This window comes from Rhincodon typus, chromosome 18 (assembly GCF_021869965.1).
Source record: "Rhincodon typus isolate 14 chromosome 18, sRhiTyp1.1, whole genome shotgun sequence".
Lineage (NCBI taxonomy): Eukaryota > Metazoa > Chordata > Chondrichthyes > Orectolobiformes > Rhincodontidae > Rhincodon > Rhincodon typus.
The window spans coordinates 38,664,493-38,689,040 of record NC_063349.1 but is presented as its reverse complement, the minus strand read 5'-3'; the positions used below and the strand labels follow the sequence as shown (position 1 = coordinate 38,689,040).

Sequence of the window (24,548 nt, the reverse complement as noted above, 5' to 3'; positions counted from 1 at the left end):
AAAAGACACCTGTTAATCATATTAAGGAACTGATGACTGTAAGAATGCTGTGTACACAAATATCTGTTATAATATTGTTTAAGAAGGCCACATCTATTCCCTGCAATAGCCTCAGCTCAAAAGGCTGTAACAGCACATTCTCTGAATAAAAGACAACTGAAGGCCATTCTACTTTCTCTCTGTCTCTCACTCCAGTTCGCGCTACAAGAAGAACACAACAACTTCTTGTAGTCGGCAGTATCACAGGAACGGGTCTGCTTTCCACTGTCGTCGCTTCACTCTACAGTGAGGTAAGGACTCCTCTTTTCTAAATATCTGCAAATGAAGGCCAGGCCCCTGTTTTTTTGGAAAGTCCCTTCCAACGTGATCAGAAACAGAACATGTATCCATTTCCAGTGAACTCTATTTAAAAGGAGATGTCCTGTCGGTAGTTTGATGAAAATTATCTGTAATCCATAGCCACGAGTCATAAGAGAGTGGTAACAATGGCTGAGAAACTACCAACTACAGCAAAAGGCAGGAAGGCACCGCTGGATATATTGGAAAGGGAACTTTTACAGAAACCAAAAGAATATATCGCACTACAATTTGGTCTCTCTTCAACCTTAAGGGAAATCTCAAAGAAATATGGAACCTCCATGGTACAATGGTCTCTGGATGATTGAAAATGATTCTGGGGAAAAACAATCCAACTCAGGGATTAAAATCAAATACCTTGGTCCCTGTGTGTCATGCAACAACTAAAGACAAAGACAGGAAATCATTGATAAGTCAAATCATGACAGAGAAAATAATAGCCTTAACGATCAATTGTCCAATGTCTGTAAGGAATTAAAAACTACCAAAGAGGAACTGACAAAAGCAGAAAAGGAAATTGAACGCCTTAAATCAGGCAGAGGACCATATCCTGGCTCTATTTGCAGACCTCCACCCTATAATCACGCAGACCCAGTGCACTGTTAGGTCCTGTCTCAGAGTCCAACTCCAAAGAGGAAGGATGACAGGAGCCCTCAGCCCAGACGTGACTGGTCTGATGCGAGTGGACTAAAGGCCAGAAGGAAACTGATATAGCTGCAGATGACAAACCAACGGGCAGACCCCGATAGGATTTTAGGAAATGAGCTCTCCATCAATCTCCCGACCCCAAATTAGTCAAACGATAGTGTAAAGTACTTCCACAACCAAGAAAGAGAGGACACAAGACCCGGTCAGAATTGGAGAAACTCAAAAACATTTGCTATTGCCATCTGTTAGATGGGGTCCAAATTCTTAAAGCCATAGTAGAGTCCACTGGAGCAAGGTTACTTAGAAAGGTAAAGGACAGGCTGGGACAAAATGGCCAAGATCTGGATAAGGGATAGGAAGCCCTCCACGATTGGCTACATGAGTATCGTTGCCTAAAACTGACAAAAATATCATCTTGCCACAAAAATGGCTCTGAGGATGTGAGAGATTTTGCTGAAAGATTTATTGATACCTGGATTGAACATTCGGGCTTGGACCACAAAAACACCCCAGAGGAAGTAGAGGGGCAAGCCCACCCTCCCCTCAAAGCGGCCTTTGTAGCTGGCTTGAAGCCTGAACTTGCCAAAATGCTTAAACTACAAGATAGAGACTGGGAGTATGAGTCCAGATATGATTTAGCTTTCTTGGTTAAATGGAGCCAGTCGCTTGGAAAGGGATACAAAATCCAAATGGCATGTCCTGCCAGCGGCAGCACGTGCCCCCCCACCCCCAAACCTGAGAATAATCCTGATAAATGCCCCAGATGTTGTTTTAAATGCAGCCGTGATGGCCACTGGGGGAAGAATTGCAGAGAGAAGGGAGGACCTCCAAATGGGCAAGGAGGGGGGTGCCCCTGCCCAAAATCCATCTGGTTGGAATTCCCTGACATTGAAGGATCAGTTGATGTTGCTGGAACAACTTAAAGACTGCTCCAGTGATCAGCTGAAACAGCTGATGGATCTCTCAAAAAACTAGAGCCACTCTCCCCCTCCTTCTTGCCCCCTCTGTGTGCAGCCTTAGAAGAATGAAGTGATGGCTGCTAAGTACAAGTGGGGGTGGGCAACAGAGAAATTGATGGTCTCCTAGACACAAGGTCCTGAACTGACATGTCTTGCTTTGACTGAAGCACCTCATTTACCTTTGGAAGGAAAGGTTAGAACAGCCATTGGCACTGGTGGGGACAAATTCCGCATGCGAAAGACTGTCCTCGTCCCCTTGTGGGTCGGCCTGGTCCAACTGGCCCTCTTTGCAACGGAAGTCCTTACACAGATAAGCTCATCTATCTATTTTAATGATGGCCGCTATACCTGCTTCACCTGACAGTGTCCCTTGAAGAATGGCATGATCACCCCATCTGGGCTAAATCTGAAGAATGACTGTGGCCTTTTGCAAATGCCCACGTTACCTTTACATGGGTTGCTCCCCCTTGCACCAAGCAAAACCCCATCAGCCTGGCCTCTATTGCTGGTGTTCACCCCGTCGTCCAACAGCTGGAACAGCAGGAGGTCCTGGTCAAAACCCACAACTCATCTAATAGTCCTGTTTGGGCCATTAAGAAACCAGACAGCTCCTGGCAATGGAATGTTGACTATCGTAAAGCCAATCAATGTATAAATCCGAAAGCTTCACTTGTGGCTGACCCATCCATTATTTTTAATGGCCCCTCACCGACAACAAATTTTTCTCCATTATCGATGTGGCAAATGGAATTTAGTCGGTTCCCCTCACCCTGGAGGTACAGCCCTGGTTTGCCTTCACTATTCAGTGCCAGCAATACACCTGGAGATACCTGACCCAGGGTTTTCACAGCAGTCCGGCTATTTTGCATGTCCCTCTATAGCAACATCCACGGGAGCTCCCTCCTATGGGCTCTACTCCTATCCAATATGTCGATGACATCCTGGTGGCCACTCCCTAAGTGGAGCAACTCAAACAGGGTCTCCACACCCTCCTTGACCACTTACATTCTAGAGATCACAAAGCCAACCGTAAGAAAGCCCAACTTGTGCTGGATGAGGTCATCTATCTGGGACAGAAAATCTCCTCCAGCAAACACGAAATTACACAGGACAGAATTCAGTGAAAGAGCCCACCACTGTCTGAAACCTAAGATCCTTTTTGGGCCTTTGTAATTTTAATAGATCTTGGATTGACAGTTATTCTCAACTCACGCAGCCTCTCACTGATCTCCTTAAGAGTTCTAAAGGCTCTCAGGACTCGGTTATTCTTTCCCACGAACAGTGCTCTGCGTTCCCGTCTCTTAAGTCTGCTCTTTGTTCTGCCCCGGCTTTGGGTACCCTTGGCAACGGTTGCCCCTTTACTCTCGATGTCCATGAGTGAGATGGCCACATGAAAGCCATTCTAACCCAAGAGCATGAGGATAGGCAACGTCCCATCAGATACTACTCTGCTCGCTTGGATCCTGTGGCTCCGAGATGGGGGAAGTAGCTTACGGGCTAAGGAAACTACTTGTTGCACTGTTAGGGTAACCACTCCTTGACCAAAAGTCAGTTGTCAAATGCCCTCACACTGTCCACGCCCTGCTCTCCATGAATCATGACTCTCATGTTACTGCTGACCGGTGGACCCACTGGACAGTCCTCTTAGAGGCCTCTAATATTCACCTAGTCCGCGCCAGTCCTGCTTACCCAGTGACACTGTTGCTTGTCTCGTTGGATGAAAATGGGGAGGAGGGGGTGCACGATTGTGTTGAAATGTTGCAGTAGCTTAAAGCCACCAGAGGAACCCTTTGCAGAATCCAGACCTGATCCTTTTTATGGATGGGCCCTCCTTTGTGGAAAATGGGATCTGTAGAGCTGGGTGGGTGGAAACAACACCACATGAAACTCTTGGCCATTGTAGCCGCCCACCTGGTACATCAGCATAGCAGGCTGAATTAAGAGCTCTGCTGGAGGCATGTAAGCTAGTGGAGGGAAAGACAGCTAATAGTTACATGGACTCTAGATATACTTTTAGAGTGGCCCATGACTTTGGCCCCTTATGGCAGAAGAAAAGGGTTTCTTTCAGCAACTGGAACACCCATTAAAATTAGAAGTGAAGTCCACAACTTACTTAATGCTATTCAGCTGCCCCAAGAGGTATCAACCTTCAAGTGCAAAGTCCATATGAGGTCATCACAAGGCGACCTATGTCCCTGCCCAGAATCACTGACTATAATTTACTCAGTGGCTCCTTGCTCAGGTACTACCAAGGCCTAACCACAGTTGTCAGTTCTGCTTCCCAACAGGAGGCTGCAGCCTGGGGGTCGGCGGAGGAAATGACCCTGATGGAGGACACGACATAGACCAGAGTGCCAGGGGCTACGGGAAGAAAATACAAAAAGACCCTCTCGGCTCCAAGTGGGAAGGTCCCTACCAAGTCCTGCTAACCACACAAGCAACAGTCAAGGTCATAGGGAAGAAAGCCTGGATCCACACATCAGACGTAAAGCGAATACTGTATAACAGCTCAGCATGAAGCAGTTGGTTTTGGGACTTGTTTTGATTAATGTCAGTTACGTTAACAACAATTGCATTGCGAAAAGAGAATTGAATGTTAAAACGTTCTTATATCTGTCTTACACTTATGCAGCCAAGAACAATGTGTCCAAGTGCTGGGTCTGTTCCCACATCCTGACCAATTCCAGGGGGACATCCCTTTGTGCCCCATTCGGTTTAGAACCTCGGAGGTAGCTGAATGGGTGCTGAGAACAGCTCAGGGTGGGGTTACAGGAATGACGGGTAAATACAGATAAAGATAGGGCCCAATGGAAATCTGTGGGGTACAATCTGACTGCCTTTGCAGAATAATATCAGCCCAACTAGAACTACTCTCACACTCCCCCTTTTGTTGTCATGACCTACACCACAGCGGCAGGGCAACCGGATACTACCATCTGTCTCACTCGGAATGGGCACCTAGTAGGTGAGAGAGATGCTTGCAATATTACAATGCCCTCCTGGGGAAAATCTCCCAGTCTTTCTGACTAAGGGGTCTTCCAATGCCAACATCCTCACACAGGGCTCCAACAGCCTGCTGACCTTTGCTAACTGCACCAGCAATGGCACCTGGAAACAACAATAGTACCCAGAGATGATTGCACAGTTCACTGCGTATTATGGGTCCTATTTTGTTTGCAGTCACAAGGCATGTGCATGGTTACTCCCAGCATGGACCAGGTCATGTTACCTAGCCTACGTAGTACCATTCAAGTGGCATGCTTCTTACTTGTCGTCCCTGTCATTCCACCGATGATCTATTACTAAGATTGACAAATTTAAAGCCTTCTGGTCCTGGCCTTATGGCACTTATAAATCCTTCTGAGAAATTCAGTTTCTCTAATCTATACTGGAACAAGCAGTCAATGATATGACCCAGGCCCTAGATAAAATTACCGCTGAAATGGTCACTTTCCACACATTGGCCCTACAAAACTCTATAGTGCTAGACATCCCTGATAATTCAGAAGAGACTACTGACCTCACGGACCATATCTGCAAGGAAGTCAACAAACTCAAATATCCCCCTGAAAATACCCTCTGGAGCGGGGCAAGGCACAATTATTTAGTAATTATCTTTGTGCTCTATATTTGTTTGCAACGCTGCCCTGCATGTATTCAGCAATTGGTACAAGTGCCCATTAATGAACAGTCTGAAATCATCTCCAAAGCTGTTGGGCTCATACATTTAGCCTTTTACTTCCTACTTCTGTCAGTAGTTGTGACAGAATCAAAGGGGGGGAGTTGTGGGGTCCAGTGGAAACCTACAATGCAGGAAAAGGTTAAAAAGGGGAGTGAATAAGATCAGAGTTATAAAGTCTTTAATGGTTACAGTGCAAAAATAGTAGTTTTATATAATCAATTCCCCTTCTATGATATCAGTTCTTTGTGGAGATAGATGCTAACTGTGTAAAAGAACTACAATAGGCTCAGTACTCTGTAAAAAGGATATCCATTGATCATAATAAGGAACCGATAACTGTAAAAATGCTGTACACAAATATCTGTTACAATATTGTATAAGAAGGCCACGTCTACTCCATGCAATAGACTCGGCTCAAAAGGATGTAACAGCAAGTTCTCTGAATAAAAGACAACTGAAGGCCATTCTACTGTCTCTCACTCCAGTTAGCATTACAAGAAGAACCTCAACAGGTGGGAAGATTGGCCCAGGCCTCACCTGTCCCACCATAAAACTGCACAGAGTTTGGGGTACATAGGGTGCAGTAGGAAGGCCACTCAGGGAATTTTACAGATCCCCGTCTAAATGAATTTGTTTACCATAGATCCTTTTGTTCGAGATATCCCCCCTCCCTGAAACGTCTAACTCTTCCCAGAAAATGGACAATAGTCGAATAAGTCCATTATTCTTCCCATGTGGATCTAGGCAGAAATTGTCCGTAGGCTACTAAAAACATCATCAGTCATCTCCTATTCTCTCTCTCTCGAAGTACAAAACCCTAAAATGGCACCAGAGTCTATTTCTATTAGTGTTATCCATGTTAATGCATGGCAAGGTGCTACAGTAGTGTGCCATTATCTTGAGCAGTAGAGGGTCATAAAGTCACAGAACTGGACAGCATGGAAATAGACCCTTTGGCTCTTTGGAGGGTCAGTGTGGACTTGATGGGCTGAATGGCCTGCTTCCATGCTGTAGGTATTCTACAATAACATTTGTTCCCTACCCATCCAGATTTTACACAAAATCAGGTCCCAACTCCAGGCTGTCCAGATATCCTAAATAAATCAAGTTCCATTTGCCAGTGAATATGTCCGACAAAGAATTGCTTCTGCTTTGAACACCCACCATCAGACAAACTGCAAGGATATACAGGCTGATAACCCTTTTTGGTCACTTTCTGAATGTACCTTCAATGGCTATCAGTTCCTGAAATGGGACTTCAATCTGGAACCCCGAGCCCAGAGGCAAGGACACTGCTACTGCACCACAAGTATTTCCCACTATGTAAATAATTTGGACAAGACTCCTACAGGGTTTTGGTAACTTTATGACTAGCCATTAATGTTGTCTTTTGGAATACTCAGAGTCAAAGTACATTTGCTGCATCCTTACCTGATACTGTATTCATGCTTTGATGACCATAATTCATTGGTGTATAAAATTTTGGAATGTTCTGAAGTTGTAAGGGGTGCCATGTACATTTAAGTTGTTTATTTACATGAGATACCTTTGAAAGCCAAAGTGGACAGGGTATAACTTTTGAATGAATCTTTTCAAAGTAAGTGGTGATGGTTGGGAGTTGTGAAGAGGAATTTACAATTGAATGATGGAACTAGAAACAATCTACTCTTACCATATTAAAGAAATTATAAATGATGAAATAACAGCTCCACAGGAATCCAAAATAATTTTGAGATAAATGCATTTCAATACTTGATATTTGATAAGTTGAAGACCAGGAAAGAGAATGAGAGCAGTGTTCCAACATTCAGCGAGTAGAAGACCAATAAAAAAAACACAATGCACAGGAGAAAGATTCGATTGCTCCTCCTTTAATGAAAGATCCTGAGGGACTGTGTAAATGAATATATTCACATGTTGCATAACAAACTATTAATGCTCAATGCAAAAGGTAACTATGTGGTAAATATTTTTGAATGATATGTAGACTGATGTGTTCCAGGTGTTCTTTTTCTTAAATTAAACTATAATTCCTGAGTCAGAATCATTTGTATTTAAGCCCAGAAGCCATCCATTACTGGCAAGTCTGTCAGCATTGAAAAGGAATCGGTAAAGGAAATGATAAAAAAAAACAAACGCTTCGTACATACACAAAATTAATGATTATCAGGCAACAGCCCAAGAGAACACAGACTTATGTGTGAAATTTCTATTGACCACGGATTTTTGGTAGGCCTGTGAATAAAGCCATGAAGGGATAGTGCTTCAAATTACATCAAGTATAGCATTCTCTGTGGACTTTCTTCCCCAACATCTGTGTAATTAACAACTTGGACAGAGATGAAATTTGAAAATCAACCCTGGATGAACCCTAGTTAGCTGATTTCAGCTCCAGATTTTAGCAGGAAACCTTTCAAAGGGCAACAGATCTTCTCATTCCAGCTTTGTGCTGCCAACCTCGCCCCAAACATCAATCTGGAGGAATGTTGTACTCTTAAAAGCACAAATTCGCTGGAGTTACTTACTGGAGCATTAAATGCGGGTGGTACCCAAATGGAGGGAATAAGCTCAATGACATTGTTTATTTGCTTGGAATCTTGAAACTGACTGCTGTTGGAAGGTAGAAATTCTGGTACATGAAGAAGTGAAAAGTGGCCCGGCAGCACGGTGGTTCATTGGTTAGCCCCAGTGCCTCACAGCACCAGGGACCTGGGTTCAGTTCCAGCCTCAGGCAACTGTCTGTATGGAGTTTGCACAATCTCCCAGTGACTGCGTGAGATTCCTCCAGGTGCCCCAGTTTCCTCCCACAATTCAAACATGTGCAGATTAGGTGGATTGCCCATAGTGTCCAGGAATGTGCAAGTTAGGTGGATTAGCCGTGATAAATGTAGGGTTACAGGGATGGGTTGGGTCTGTGTTGGATGCTCTTTGGAGGGTCAGTGTGGATTTGATGGGCTGAATGGCCTGCTTCCACACTAAAGGGATTCTATGATAACATTTCTGTTCCCTACCCTTCCAGATTTTACATAAAAATCAGGGCCCAAAGTGTTGTTTGGAGGCAACTGAATAACATTACCATATTTCATTTCCATGCTACTTTTAAAAGATAGATTGAAATGGTAAATACCAATAAGAATATTTATGATTGTTTGTATATTTTGGCTTATGCTCAAACAAACTGAGAATCCTTTGAAAAGATAACTCTAAAGACTACTTGATATATTAAAATATTTCTAGATAGTATCTGTTAAATCAGATCAGTTGTCAATATTTTCATTAATTTCAAGTTATTTCAAGCTGCTTCAAAATATATAAAATTGATTATGATAAGATAATAGATAATTAAGCATGTTTAAACAAAGTTAAGATATCAAAACATTATGAGATACCTGCTGAATAACATGACCTGCGATAAATGCCATTCAGAGATATCCTGTAATATTTTCAGCTCCAACATATTCAACTGAATTGATCAATATTAGGAAGCTGCAGTGATACATCTGCAAGTTTACTGTACATTATTAAAAAAAAAAAAAAACTTATTTTTGAAATGTTTCAAAGATTGCTCGTAAAAATGTGCGATATATTTGATGTTATTGTTGCTGTTGTGGTTGAGGCAAAAATAGTCCAAAGATCACAACGTTAGGCAGTGAGCCCTCACCATCACATGGCCTTCATGACAGATTATCAAAACTCTGTAGGTGGAAAATGTAACAATCCTGATAGTTTCCAAAGACAACATTTGTTGTATCAGAATCAGATGTCATATTAATGTTAAAATCAATACCCATAGCAGCTAAAAAAAAAAACCGTTAAAATGTATATAAGATTTACTGGGTCTGTGCTATTTCTGAATAAAAATGCCTTGTTCCTTCTGCCACAGCCTCATGCACAAGGAAGTAAGAGTGACATGAAAATGTGAATAACGTGTACGTAGCATCTCAAACCATTACCTTCATATCCCTTTCAAATGCAAGAAAGCTCATCTGGTTTCCAGATACTAACATTATAATGTTATGATATCATAATTATTAACACACTGTGACACCAGTATATTTGAGATTTGGGAATTTTCACTCACAAATCAAATCTGTAGTATACATCCAGAATTCCATGTCTTGGTGTTTGAATTTCCAATCATTTAATTTGTTAGCTAATAGCTTTCACTGATTATGCTACATGATTTGTTACTAGAGTTTTTAAGACTTGAATTATCACCAGTCCATGGTGTTGCTGATCGGGCTAATGAAAAAGTTTTCAAATGTCCTTGGCAATAGTTTTACAGATTTAAAAAATCGGCCCGAAGACAAACAAGGATTTTGATTGCATGCTTGCATAATAAATCACTTATTTCTTCATTTATGCCAAGAAATTCAAACTGATCCAAAATGAGTATGAAATACTAATAAATACTAAGGGATACCACTGTGCTTATGCATGAACAGGATAACAGGCAAAGACTAAAATCAGATTTGTACATCATTTAGCACGGAAGACAAAACTCTTTGCTTCCTGAGTTTAAGTGCGTGTGAGGTAGGAGCATGAAAAGCCATGTAAGGCCATAGCACTCAAAGGAAGACAGCCTCTCCAAAAGGGTTGTGTACTTTGCTTATGCTGCGTGTTTGAACTTGAAAATTGAAACAGGGAAGAGAGCCAGGAATTTAGAAATGCAAAGGAAGTCCATGCAGAGGAAGCTATCAGGGAGGAAACTGTCCTGTTCCAGCTCCCAAATATAGAATTCAAGCCAAGCACTGGTCAGAGATGGCTGAAGAGGTGAATACTCATAATGTAAAGGTGGTGCATAGCTGTAGTACAAAAAATATTTAATTATCTGACTATCTGTACTAAAGTAAAACTCCTATGAGCTCATGGTCTGGTTAGCATAGAGACCACATCTTTTTATTTTTCTTTATTTTGGATTATGGACCAAAATGGGAAAAGAACTGCTTTAAACTAAAGGCTGGAAGGAATTACTGCACTTTTATAACCAAGTTACTGGTACTCATTACGAGTTGTTTTTACAATGTTGCTTCATTCAAGCAGTAGGGATGGAGGTTCGAGCCCTAAGAATACCATGGGTGTGTTCATAATAAGCTTCAACTAGAGACAGACTGTTGATTGGGTTTTCAGTTAGGACCAGGTATGTGGGCCAGGAGTCATCAGTATGACAGCAGTTTCCTGGCTACTGGGTAGATGCCCAACTTAGGTGTGAACAATAGAGAGCCAGAAGGTCTCCAAACAGCAAAATAGAGCATTGTTCTCACTCTCTCTGCAGTGAAGTAACTAAGAACAGAAAGATACCTAATCTCTCCTGCCATTTAGCTCCAAGCTGTTGCTTCTAACCACTAAGTGAACAGCTGAAATGTCAACTGTCCTGTGTCTTCAGCAAACAACATAAGGATCTAGTAATAAAGAAGGTACAAAGCTATATTTGCTTTGGACCCAACTCAGATCTCCTTCAAAACTTTCAATCTCTTGGTTTTTATTAGCTAAAATCAATCTTTGATTATTCTAAACCAAATGTAACCTAATGATTTTCAATGTTTATTCCTGTGGTAAACAGTATAAACAAAATCTTCCATTAACATTCCAGGGGCATACAGAAATTGCCCGTTGAACCATACTGAACATGTCACATTTTCAGAAACGATTTTCTGACCTTGTTTTCTTTTCACAAAAGTAAACAACATCCAAATACACATCATACACCTTTCATCAATGCAATCCTAACAATTCAGCAAACATATTCCTTTTCTTCTTGTTGGTATTAGAACAATTGGATACACTTAAATGGAGGCAAAACATCGTAGTCATGTAAGTCCTTGTAGGGTTTACCTTTTACACCTGCTTCTCCGAACATTGTAACCTGTTCTTCTTCCTTAAGAAGAATGAACAAGACAGACAAGGTAGCATACTCATAGTGGCAGAGTAATTATGTATAAAAGCCCAAATGCAGATTTATTCTGCATCTCCAAAAAATAATTTGGAACAATATTTGTAGTTAACGGTAGCAGCTAACCCAGCTGAAATTATGTCTACCAGCACGTTGACTCACTAGTTAACCGAAGTTCAGTTTATACAGCCGCTTTTCCAACCTTTCATAGTCCAGGGTTAGCAGATTGAATTGTGGATGGACAAATCAAAAAGTTGATTCCAGTGGAAGGATCCTTAAGGAGACTCCCACTTACATCTATATTTTTGTATAAGAGAGTGCTTGATTTAAAATGGTATTTGGCACTCTTGAAATGCTCAATGAATGTCAAATTCAGAGGACTAATGCCTATTTTAGCCGTACTAAGCAGATGGCTGAAAGGTGAATTCCTCCCCTTCTATTAATTGGTATAATTATGAACAATTCTGGAGTCTCTCATAACCCTTCCTTTTTACTTTTCTGTTGCAACACCCTTGTTGAGTTGTATGATTTTGACTTGAATAAAACAAAAAGCATTAGGATTAAAGAGCAAAACATTCTGTCAAAATTGTCTTTCTCCGACACGTACAGACATATCAGTCAGTAACTATTCTATGGCATTGCTGCTGACATTTCTACATCAGTGTCTAAAGCTGGTTATGCAGTTTGGAACTGTTCTTCTAAGACAGAAACAACAGATATATTTTTCTATCCAGGCAATTTTTTGCAGTCCCTTCCTCAAAAGATAAGTCAACCTTGTTAGAGTGCTGATAAAATGCAATCTGTTCATAATTATCTGAGCTGTTGCAGACACTGAACACCAGCTCTTATAGAAATGAATTTTGGCAATTAGCAAATGGAACAGAAAAGCACTAAATGTAGTTGGCCTTTGATAAATCAGTACAAATCCAAACTTTGTTAATATATAAAGTAGTACCATTTTAAAGACAGTCATATTATTTACAGATCCTTGTCACAAAAACAGATCAAAAGAATCAGAAAAGATATACATCTCATATGAACTGTCAAATCAACTTTGCCATCAATGCCTCACAAAAAATTTTGTTATTGCAAAAGCTGGGGAGTATCTCTCATTTTGTGGGTTACAAAGTAAAACCACTTATTTTCTTTAATGGAACTTTCTGAAACCAGATCAGAACTCCACTAAATTCCTTCATTTGAAGATTTTTAATTAGAATAGAGTGGGAGGTTTTACAAAAATGTGCAATTTATATTTAAGGACAGGGGATTAGGGAGACTTGAATGCTCTATTTGAAGAAATGGCCTAACATAAAATGTCATCAGAAATATGATTGAGCACAGAAATCAGTGGGATGCATGTGAAGTTTCACCAGAGAGAAGTAGAAGTGCTCTAATGACTTTGTTTCTAAAAGGAGTTAAATCAAAGTCTGACAGACTGCCACATGCTAATGATTTAAAAGAAAATTCATACATAAAATATCTATGCCACCTGAGACTTATGGAGTGATTGGGAAGTAGCCAGTTAAGTTTAGATTGGGAATTTTCTTTTCGTCTGAAATCTTCTAGAGCTGAATAATTAGGTGGTGGGAACTAAGAATATTTTATTTCAGGAAATCAATTGGCTAAGAGTTTGGAGGAAAATGGACTGTTGCTGAGTTTTAATTTTGCTGAGGTAGACAATGGAAAAGAATGGATTCATTCAGGAAAGTCAACATGGTTTTATGTCGGGGGGTGGGGAAGAGGTTTGTCTCAAACTTTATTGAACTTTTTGAGGCAGTGACAAACATAGGATCCACAGTAAGTTGGCAAATTGGAACAAAATCAGCTTGGTGGAGGGGTGTTTTTCTGACTGGAGGTCCATGACCAATTGGTGTCTGCAAGCATCAGTACTGGGCCATCTGTTGTTTGTAACAGAAATATAAGTGTTTTAGATGAAAATGTGGAGTTCTGATCTGGTTTCAGAAAGTTCCATTAAAGAAAATAAGTGGTTTTACTTTGTAACCCACAAAACAAGAGATACTCCCCAGCTTTTGCAATAACAACATTTTTTGTGAGACATTGATGGCAAAAGTGATTTGACAGTTCACATGAGATGTATATCTTTTCTGATTCTTTTGATCTGTTTTTGTGACAAGGATCTGTAAATGATATGACTGTCTTTAAAATGGTACTACTTTATATATTAACAAATATATATTAACAAAGTTTGGATGAAAATGCAGGTGGTCTGATTAGTAATATTGCAGATAACTAGAACATTGATAACCTCCTCACAATCCACAACTCTACCAAAGGATATGGCAGAATATAGATCAGCGAGGCAGAGAAATGGCAGATGGAGTTATTCTGGACAAGTGCGAGGTGATGTATTTTGGGATGTCAAATGCAAGAGGAAAGTATACACTTAAATCGCAGGACTCTTAGGAGTATTGATACACATGGAGATCTTGGAGTCAAGTCCATAGCTCCCTGAAAGTGGCAACACAAGTGAATAAGATGGCAAAGAAGGCATACGACATGCTTGCCTTCATCAGTTAAGGCATTGCGTATAAACGTTGGCAAGTCATGGTGCAGCTGTTAAGAACTTTAGCCAGGCCACAGTTGGAGTATTGTGTACAGTTCAAGTCATTGCACTCAGGAAGGATACGGAGGCATTGGAGAGGCTGCAAAAGAGATTTACCAGGTTGTTGCCCGGATTGTAGTATAACAGCTATAAAGGAGAGATTGGACAAACTTGGATTGTTTACACTAGAGCATTGGAGATTGAGGGGCGACTTGATGGAAATATATAAAGTTGGAAGGGAAGGATAGGGTGGATAGTTGGAGTCATTTTCCCCAGGCTGGAAATGTCAAATACTAGGGAGCAGAGGTTTAAGGTAAGAAGGGAAAAGCTTTAAAAGGAGATGTGTGAGGCAAGTTCCTTAGACAGAGGGTGCTTGGAAAGCATTACCAGGCAGAGTGGTAGAAGCAGATACTGTAGTGAAGTTTGAGGCATTTAGACACGTGACTAGGCAGAGAACAGAGGGATATAGACCATGTGCAAGCAGATGGGATTAGTTTACAATGGCATCATGGTCAGCATAGTCATGGCAGGCCAATGGGCCTGTTCTATTTTCTACATTCTGCAATGGTGAGATTTGTGATGCCTGTTGTAAATTTCAGCACCAGGTGCATCTGTTTCACTGTTAGCAACTCATACAACATTCATTTCTAATTAAGTGTGCTACAGTGAGCTTATCAGAGAATCAGAAACAGTATGGCCATTGGTCATTGAATTTTCTGTCTCTCCATAGAGAAATCCTGATATTTTCATTTAAAACTGACCTGTAAGATGCAATTTTTGAATTCCTCTTTAATTTAACTTCTATTTCATAAATTTGTTTATACAAAGGAGATAAGCCACCTAAGTGCAACATAAGAAATGAAGTGATTGAATATATTAGAAGAAAATAATTTTTTTTTGACAGGAAAATGCAATTTTTAATAGCCTCTCATTAAGTCTTAATTAGCAAACACATTAGTACATCATGTCAAGAGCAACAAACATGCAACACAAATGTTATCAGAAAATACCTTGAAAGTTAATCAGGCTATGATATTAAGAAATGGCTGAAGGCACTGGATATGGCAAAAGCCATGGGCCTTAACAATATTCCAGCAGTAGTCCAGAAGGCTTGTGCTCTAGAACTTGCCACACGCCTAACCAAACTGTAACAGTATGCCATCTGAGAGACAAGTGTGGAACATTGTCCTGGTATCAACGGTTCACAAAAAGCAAGGCAAATCCAAACTGGCCAAATACCATCCCATCCATCTAGTCTTGTTTATTATTTCAGTGTTAAAGGGGTCATTAATAATGTTACTAAACAGCATTTGCTCAGCAATAACCTACTCATTGCTTAGTTTGGGCTCCACAAGGTCAGTCAGCTCCTGACTTCATTACAGCTTTGGTCCAAACATGGACAAAGAGCTGAATTCCAGAGGGGGGGTAAGAGTAACTATTCTCGACAAGGCCATATTTGACTGTGAGCTCTAGAAAAACTGGAGTCAATCAAAATCAGGGAGAAATTCACCAGGGACTGGAGTCATATCTTGTACAAAGGAAAATGGTTGTGGTTGTTGGGGGCCAGTGATCTCAGCTCTAAGATATCTCTGCAGGAGTTCTTCAGGGTAGTGACCTAGAACCAAGTATTTTCAGTTGATTCATCAATAATATTCCCTTCATAATAAGGTCAGAAATGGAAGTGGTCCTTGAAGATTGTATAATTTTCAGCACATTTCATGACTCCTCCGAGATAGCAGTCAGTGTTCAAATGAAGCAAAACCTGGGCAATATCCAGGCTTGCACTGATAAGGAGGAAGTAACATTCATGACAGACAATTCTCAGGTAATGCTCTTCAAGAGAGAATTTAACTATTGCCCCTTGACATTCAATGGCACTACTATCACTGAATACTCCACCATCAATATGCTGGGGTTGCAGTTGATCAAAAACTCGACTGGACTATTTTTGTTTTATCCATGGTATCCACCATCCACAAAGCAAATGTCAGGAGTGCAAGCATTACCCCCACTTGTCTGCAGCTCCAATAACACTTTAGAAGCTTGCAACCATCCAGAGCAAAGCAGTGCACTTGGTTGGCAACACTCCCTCCAATCATTCACTCCCTCCACCAAAGCACAATAGCATACATGCGTGCCATTTAGAAGATGCACTGCAGACAGACAATTGCCATCAAGAAGGACAAGGACAGCAGGTGTAAGGGAACACCACCAACTTTAAGTTTCCCCACCCACCCCCGCAATTCACTCACCACCTTGACTTGGAAACATATGTCCTTCAATGTTAATGGGCCAAAATCCTGGAACTCCCTCCCTAACAGCATTGTGGGTCTACCTACATCAAATAGAATGCAGCAGTTCAAAAAAGCAGCTCATCTCCACCTTCTCCAAGGCAACAAGGAACGAGCAGTAAACATTGGCCCAGCCAGTGATATCCTGGTCCCATCAATGAATTCAAATTTGGCCATAAGCAATCCCGGCTATGTCATGTGTCATTACCGATTGATCGTAATCATATCTGTGAAGCAAAAGTCAAAGTTGACCTTTAAAGGGTCACTTGTGAATCACATTTCACAAAGACAATTCAATATCTCTCAATCTGCACAAGGGTAGGGAGCTGATTATTTTTTCTCCCCTTAAACTGATTTCGTGAACATGCTGCTGTATGAAATGTTGCCTTTGATGTTGTGGGACAAGGTTTTAGTAATCCTCCTATTATATTTGCAGGATATGGCTTGTGCTGTGCATATAAGATCCACAATTTCAAAGGTCCATGTGGAAGCATTCCATGGCCTTCCCGATCACAGTCCTCCATGGCCCTCTGCATATGTTTGTTTGTGATAACAGTGCCGACAGCTCACATTACTAAGCAACTGTATGGTTATTCCTTACACAGGTTCATAGGGTTCAAGCACAGCAAAGACCATCAATGTCATGGTTGCAGTGCAACAGAGGGACTGAGACGTTGATGAGGAATAAATGTGCCAGCAAGCCCTGCAACATTCTCCAGTGCTGCTGATCATTTTTCACATGAAGAGGTCTCAGCACATAGTCCCCTCGGAATGTGCAGGAGTTACATACAGGAGGCCAAGGGATTATCATCTTCACTGCCATTTCCTCCAGACAAGGATAGTGTTACTATGAACAGAACATCCTAGGATACTGTCATTGAACTGTGCCAACAATGGTGGGTGCTCACCTATCATACAGACCCTCAAGTTAAATGCTGTACTAATTTTTAAATGCAATTATTTCACTGGGGATCCGTGTGGTATCTCTTAATCCTCAACTCCCACAAATATATTAAGGCTGTTAATGATGCAATTTGAGCCAAATCACACCCCTTCACCTCATTTCCTCAGGATGAAATTAGTGCTGCAGCTCAGGCAGCATGCTATACCAACATAGATGATTTCACCCAGGTGCAGGGTGCTATAGACTGTACATACACCACAGTGAGCATGCCATTTCATAACACAGCAGACTTTATTGATGGAAGAGGCTTCCTTTGAATAAATGTATAAGTTAGCTATGGTGATCAATCCCACAAGTTGGAGGCAGCATTCCCACTAATTTCTTTTTTTATCTGCATGAACCTCATTTGACTTAATTCACAGCTGGACTTTAAATATATTGCAAGTAGCTTAAATCCCAGAAGGTCTCAGCACTGCAAGCAACAGGGTGGCAATTAAATTGTCTCAGACTTGTTGCACCTGACATCTGCTGCTGGAGGGTGCATATTTACATACCTAATTAGTTTACATCCAATGAATGAAGAGGTCACAGCCAGTTTGCACACAAGTTTCCACAGAGAATGGAAAAAAATAGTTTAACGGCTGCTTTTGGAACTTAACTGTGCACAAATTTCTTACCTCTACATTTTAAAGGTGACTATGCAAAGTGAATAACAAGTCACTTGTTCTGTTGTTTCATTTCTCATTTGCTGTAATCAGGAGTTTGTTTGCAATAGATCTACCATTACTGTTATGCGAGTCTCAGGAAAATTTGAGCCAATATTCTGTGACAACTTCTTAAGTTTTCCAATGTTGTCCATGCTTTGGACACTTCGACCAATCTTCCACAATGAGTATTGCAGTGAGTCTCCACTGAGTCTTTCAGGTGCATGTTCTTATCCCTTTCAGCTTTGACCTTCCTGAATGTTCTGCAGCCTTTGGCCAATAAGGTCATGAGCAGGTTATGCCAACAACCTTCACTGTGCCCAGCCAGGAAGTGTAAAGTACATGTCCTCAGGAAGTCAAGGTGCCAGAAAGTCTGACTTCTCCAGCACATAATCCTTGGTAAACAAACAGGAGGCTGGAAGAACACAGCAAGCCAGGCAGCAACTGGAAGAAAGGAGAAGTCAACATTTCAGGTATTACCCTTCTTCAGGACTTGGGCTGGTTGTAACTGGTTTCCCTGAGCCTTTATGGTCTCTTCAATTTAGAGTGTCCAATTTTGTGCCTGTGATCACTTGACCACGAAGTAAACCAATGTACTTACCAATAAAAGCAAGAGCATTATTTTTCTTAATTCATGGAATGTTCCATCAATGGTTGGAACTACTTTTCTTTAATGCTTTCACAGGATACGAGTGTTGGTAGCTAGGCCAACATTTATTACTCATCCCAAAAAGTAGGCCACGTTGCTATAGGCTGGAGTTACAAGAAGGTCCAACAAAGTAAGGGTGGAAGATTTCCTTCCCAAGAGGGGAATCTTGGATAAATTTTTATAACAAATCCTGGCGGCGCAGTGGTTAGCACTGTTGCCTCACAGAGCCAGGGACCCAGGTTCGATTCCACACTTGGGCAACTGTCTGTGTGGAGTTTGCACATTGTCCCGGTGTCTGCGTGGGTTTCCTCCCACAGTCCAAAGATGTGCAGGCTAGGTGGATTGGCCATGCTAAATTGCCCATAGTGTTCAGGGATGTAGATCAGGTGGGTTAAAGGAGGATGGGTCTGGGTGGGATACTCTCAGGGTCAGTGTGGATTTGTTGGGCCAAAGGCCCTGTTTTCACACATGATTCTGAAATCAATGGCCACTATTACTGAGACAAGATTTCAATTCCAGATTTTTAATAATTAAATTTGAAGCCCATCAGTTGCCAATCTTCTCAGAGCATTGCCTAGGCCTCTAGAATACTATTTTAATTACAGTAAAAATGGTAAAGAAAAACTGGCAAAAAGTGGAAGTAAACTGAAGGAAGTTGTCCCAAACCTATTTTTTCTATTATTTCAAGTTTACAGGTTGAGAAAAACACAGACCGAGAAGATTATTTTTTTTGTTGTTTGTTTAAACTATTGTTGCAGTCTTCTAAAGGAAATGCAATTTTTTTTTTATTTTAAATTGAAGTGCTAGGAAGTTATTCGTCACTTAAACAAGAAATGATACAACAGAAGTTACACTCCAGAGAAAGCATCTAATATTGTTGCAGTGTTACAGTTACTGTCTCAATGGAGCTGAATTAGCTAATTTTGTTTTTTTGAATTAACAAAATCCTACACAATGAACTTGAGAAAAGAGGACAAAATTTGAAGTTAGTCTAATGACCAGAGACAATATGGCACTTAAAATTGGATTATCACCAGTTTGTTTCTATACTCAATCCTGTCTAGTGCCAATTGTCTGAGAACTTTTGAAAGATCACTTTTACACTTCTACATTGAGACAGTTACTGTAACAGTGCAACAATGTTAGATGCTCTCTCTGGAGTGTAATCTTCTGTTGTATCATTTCTTGTTTAAGTGATGAATAATTTCTTAGCATTTCAATTTAATTTAGAAAAGTTAAAAATTGCATTGTCTTTGAGAGGACTGCAGCAAAATTTTAAACAAGCATCAAAAAAAAGTGTCTGAATCAGATGGGGGCTCAAATAATGTTAATCAAAGTCCCATCACACATATGGTTTCAATTGCAATTTTGAGGTACAAACAAGTAAATGCAACGTGACCATCGTCATACTGGACCATAGGGCTGCTCTCTCAATAGAGAGAGATGACGGAGGATGATTCAAACTGACAATCACCATACATTGGGTCAGGAGACTGACTGAGAAGAAGAGTCCTTCATGGTAATTTCAGCTAGTGCAGGAATTGAACCCAAATCATTGGCATCAGGATGTATTGCAAACCTGCAATCTAAGCTTACTGACCCCCGTATACAAATGAATACAGCATGCCTGCTCCATGTATTTGTACTATGTGGTAAATGCCATTAAATGTCCTCAAAGAGATGACTGGAAGCCACTCAACACTGAGGACCAAGAGGAAAAGCTACTGTTTGAAGGGGGATTGTAAGGAAGGAGGGTGTTGCAGCACGAGAGAGAGCAAAATTTGCTCGTCAAATAACAGACTGTCACTCCATGGGCCTACATTTTATCACTCCCCAAGCTAATGGAGAGCAGATAATAAGAGAGGAGGCATGCCTTGAAAAGTGTGGCCTACCGTGTGACCCACTAGTCAGTGTATCCAGTGCATTAATCTTTCCAATGTGAAGCTGATCTTTTGACCTAGAATCTGAATGGCAGTCATTTTGCTGTTGCAATGTTCCTGCCAGTGGCTATATATTCCAGGGTGGATTGCAGGACTGGAATGTCGTATAACAGAAAATTACAATGCTACACCTGTTAGCAAACACCTTAATATTTTCAAACATTTAGCTCATAGTCTTCGATAAATCTACCGAACTACATTATACAATTACAGTCTGCTTCTAGGTTTTATTTAGTCAGTCTCAAAGGTTGACTTCTCTGTTGAGCTCAGAGTAAGGAGAGGATATCACCTTTCAGATAGTTACCTACCTCTCAACCCAGCCAGCCAAATCTGCTCCTGCTTTCTTCTATTCTGTCTCACATTGGCTGGTGATTTGGTTTGGCTTGCAACCAATCTGTGTGCTACCCAACAAGATAATACATATTAAGCCTTTCCTCCTCTGAATAAGTGCTTTCTTCAGAAAACTCTTGCTGCTGAGAAGGACAGATTTAAAATACAAATAACAAACATGAGGGCTGCCCAACAAAGCCAACATATAACATTTGCAAATGTGACTTTTTCTGGTATTAGATTAACATTCCAGCTCACAAAAGAACAGGACCTATATCCAGAATTATACTAAAATCATTGTTGAGGCTGAAACCAAACTAAAACAATTGCAACAACTGTCTCTAATTTATGCTGAGATAAAAGTAACATTTACCAAATTAAAATTTACTAACTGCTGTGAAGCTTAGAATTCAAAATGTATCGATGAACAAATTATAATGACCTATTTTTATAAAGAGATTCTACATTAAAAGAGTTGTTAAATATGCTAAAAACTCAACTCACATACAACTTTAAGCACAGTTCATCAACTCCCCAGAGATGTACACTGCATCTTTGAGAAATAATCAGCACCAGATTGTACATTCATTAACCACTCCAAAGATCAAATGTTGGGTTTGTACAAGTAACAGATAGAGGAACATTAAATGACCTTGAACAGCAATTAATCTATCAGAACTCCTCACTTGAATAAAAAAAAACCTATAACATATGCTCAATGACCAATTATTTGCAATTAACTGTCTAAACCAATGTCTGCTGCAACAGAACATGTTAGCTGTACCATTCTTTAACTATGTCACTGCTCTATTCCATGGAATTTTACTTAGCCTAAAACAAATGTGTTGCCTACATTGATCAATTGTAACTTAAACACCTTGACCTGCATATTCCAACAGCCACAGAGTCTCTTCTGTAGCATAGAATGGAGTTGCAGAATAAGACAATATGAATCTAAGACACAGTTGACTGTGTGGCACTTTCTCAGAAAGATTCCAACAGGCAATTTTCCTGTTTCTGAGACACTCCAATAGAGTCCATTAAAGATGGAGGATTCTGACACAATTAAACTAATAGTTACCCACGAAAAATTAAAGAATTAAAAACACAGTCAAACTCCTAGGTAACTATTAACTTAAATACCAGACTCACTCTTCACCTACACCTTCATCTTCATCTACACATCACCCCAACCCTGACCGGACCTCCCCACCCAACATGATTTCATGCACACTCAAAGGATCTGCCCTACCTTTGCCTCCAGGCTGACCCTCTGCAGACCTGAAACCGTCAGTTTGATACCCCCAGGCCCAACACTGCTGGCCAGAACCTCCCAGTCCTGACACGTTATGGCCACTGGCTTAACCTCCCAGACTTGATACTCAGCTCCAGACCCAACACCACATCCCCAAACCCCTGGCCTGACTTTGACAGCTCTCCACTGGATGCAACACCCACCACAACCTGCCAACCTGAATTCCCCCCCAAAACTGACAACACACCCCTCCCTGCCCACCTCCCAAAATCTGACAGCACCCTCAGCTTGCTGGACTGAGCCTTCTGAACCTGACACATTTCCAACTTATCCACCCTGCCACCAGACCTGAAACACCACCAGTCCAGAAGTCTGCTATGCTGACACTCCCCCCTCCAATGACAGCATTCCCACAGCCCACCCCCAAAACAACCTGCTAGCCTGACTCTCCCTTGAAGAGCAACCCCCTCCACCATCAGGCTCAAAACCACTCCCTCCCCCTACCCAATCCATGCTAAGCACTCCACATTACTTATTTGGCACATTACTCATCTGGCATCCTGACCTCTTAACCAATTGCCATCTTAACTCCACATTTACTTGTCATACTTACCCTTTTAAAGTTGTCAGAGTGCTGTGATCCGTAAATCACAGAATGCTCCAGAAAGGAGTCTGGTTTCCATTCTGATTCTATTAGTGGCTGGATATGTGGATTCCTAGACAAGTTTGTACCAGGAGGCCTCTGTCCAGGAATCTCCAGCATAGAAGTCATCTAAGGAAAGTGGGTATGTTTTTTAATTTAATCAGAAATGGAAATAAGGTTTCTAACCCTGATCGGAATATCTGGACCATTACTGTGTAAGCAAACTGACATTCAGTGATACAAATTGGAATGCTTTGCACCTGTTTGTCAATGGTAACATATACAAACTTTGCAGTGGGATGGCCTGTACCCAATCTGATTGGCCTCTTATAGCCCTTTCCAATCCTCTTCCTCCCAGGACTCGAAGGGTGTAGTTAAAGAGCCAGGCTACCCTATACTAATCTTTTCACTTGAGCAAGCTACTTGTGGACCTGCAGCTCAACTGGCTATTTCCATCAATTCTCAGGTATCTTAGTTCAGCCACATAACCAGATTAAGTTCCTTCAGTAAATCTTAAAGAAAACCAATTCAAATGAAGGATCAAAAGAAAAGATCCGAGCTCAGTTTAAGATTTGAGTTCAATTTAACTCTTGAAACTAATCTATTATATTCACATTAAAGCTGACATTGTCATGCTTGAAAGCAAGTATAGTCCCTGCCAGGCCTTTAAGCTGTTTGCAAGACACTGAACAGCTGACCCAAGTGGCAGTCACACAGCTTGTGTACACTCTGCCTACTTGTGCTGGAAAATTGCAATAGGGACCCAGATTTGTACATTTAGAAGTCCATGTAGAACATGTTTTTTAAATAAGCGAACCGACTTACTTAATCATGAAGAGGTGTGATTGGATTATAAAAGTAACAAAGTGATACGGTGTGTGTATATAGAAAGCCTTGGTTGGATCCCATTGTTCTGTTTTCCAGAGCTCCATAATCAGTAAAATTGCAACAGCTTTGGAGGAAGTAGAATGCAGTAGAATTACCAGAATGAAACCAAATTTAAAGAGTTGAATGATGTGGGCCATTTTTCTTATCTGGGTTTGAGTGTAGAGGTTGAATGGTGGTCTAAATAAGGAGTTTAGAATGATGAAAGAATGTAATAGGTTAGATGTACAGAGCAGAATTTGAAAGGGGCCTGAATGATGTAGGCTGCAGCAAGATTTGTGACAGAATTACGTGAGAAGTCTAGTGAGGTCAATCCCAACATGCAAGCAAGTTGCTGTATCAGTTGAGAGAAGTACCACAGGGGTGTGCTTGTAGGTAATGAGGCAAAGTTGGTAAGCTACAGTGATAAATTTTGCATAGTCTCATTACAACAAACTCTCTAAAATCTCAACACAACTGACACTTGGGCAAAAACAAACAGAAGATTCAGCTCAGAAAAGCAATTTCTTCTACTGGGGAGTCCAGAACAAGACTTCATAATCTTCAAATTAGAGTTGGACCATTTACTCTGAAATCAGAGTAATTTTTCATGCAGAACTGAAATTTTCAAGGCTATGATCGTTAGTTTGTTTTGTTGGATCAAGAAATATGGGCAATGAAGGTTAGAGTTGAGGTAAAGAACAGCCATGATCTAATTAAAGGTTGGAATAAGTTCACTGGGCTGTTTGGCCTGCCCTTGTTTTCATGTTTCCTCTGATGATCCAACTGCTGCCTTGTCCATCCATTTCTAGAAACAGGTAGTCACTGCAATTGCCTGCTATACTATTGCATAGATCCCAGAAAGG

The 24,548-nt window shown here is 40.9% G+C and overlaps 1 long non-coding RNA gene across 1 annotated transcript in view; it reads right to left on the bottom strand.

Moving 5' to 3' along the window:
* LOC125485395 overlaps positions 1-21,566 on the bottom strand; it is a 32,675-nt gene extending 11,109 nt beyond the window's left edge. Inside the window, exon 1 of the long non-coding RNA XR_007264133.1 lies at positions 21,425-21,566. This is a non-coding gene — a long non-coding RNA (uncharacterized LOC125485395). The remainder of the gene's footprint in view (positions 1-21,424) is intronic.
* Positions 21,567-24,548: the final 2,982 nt, after the last annotated feature.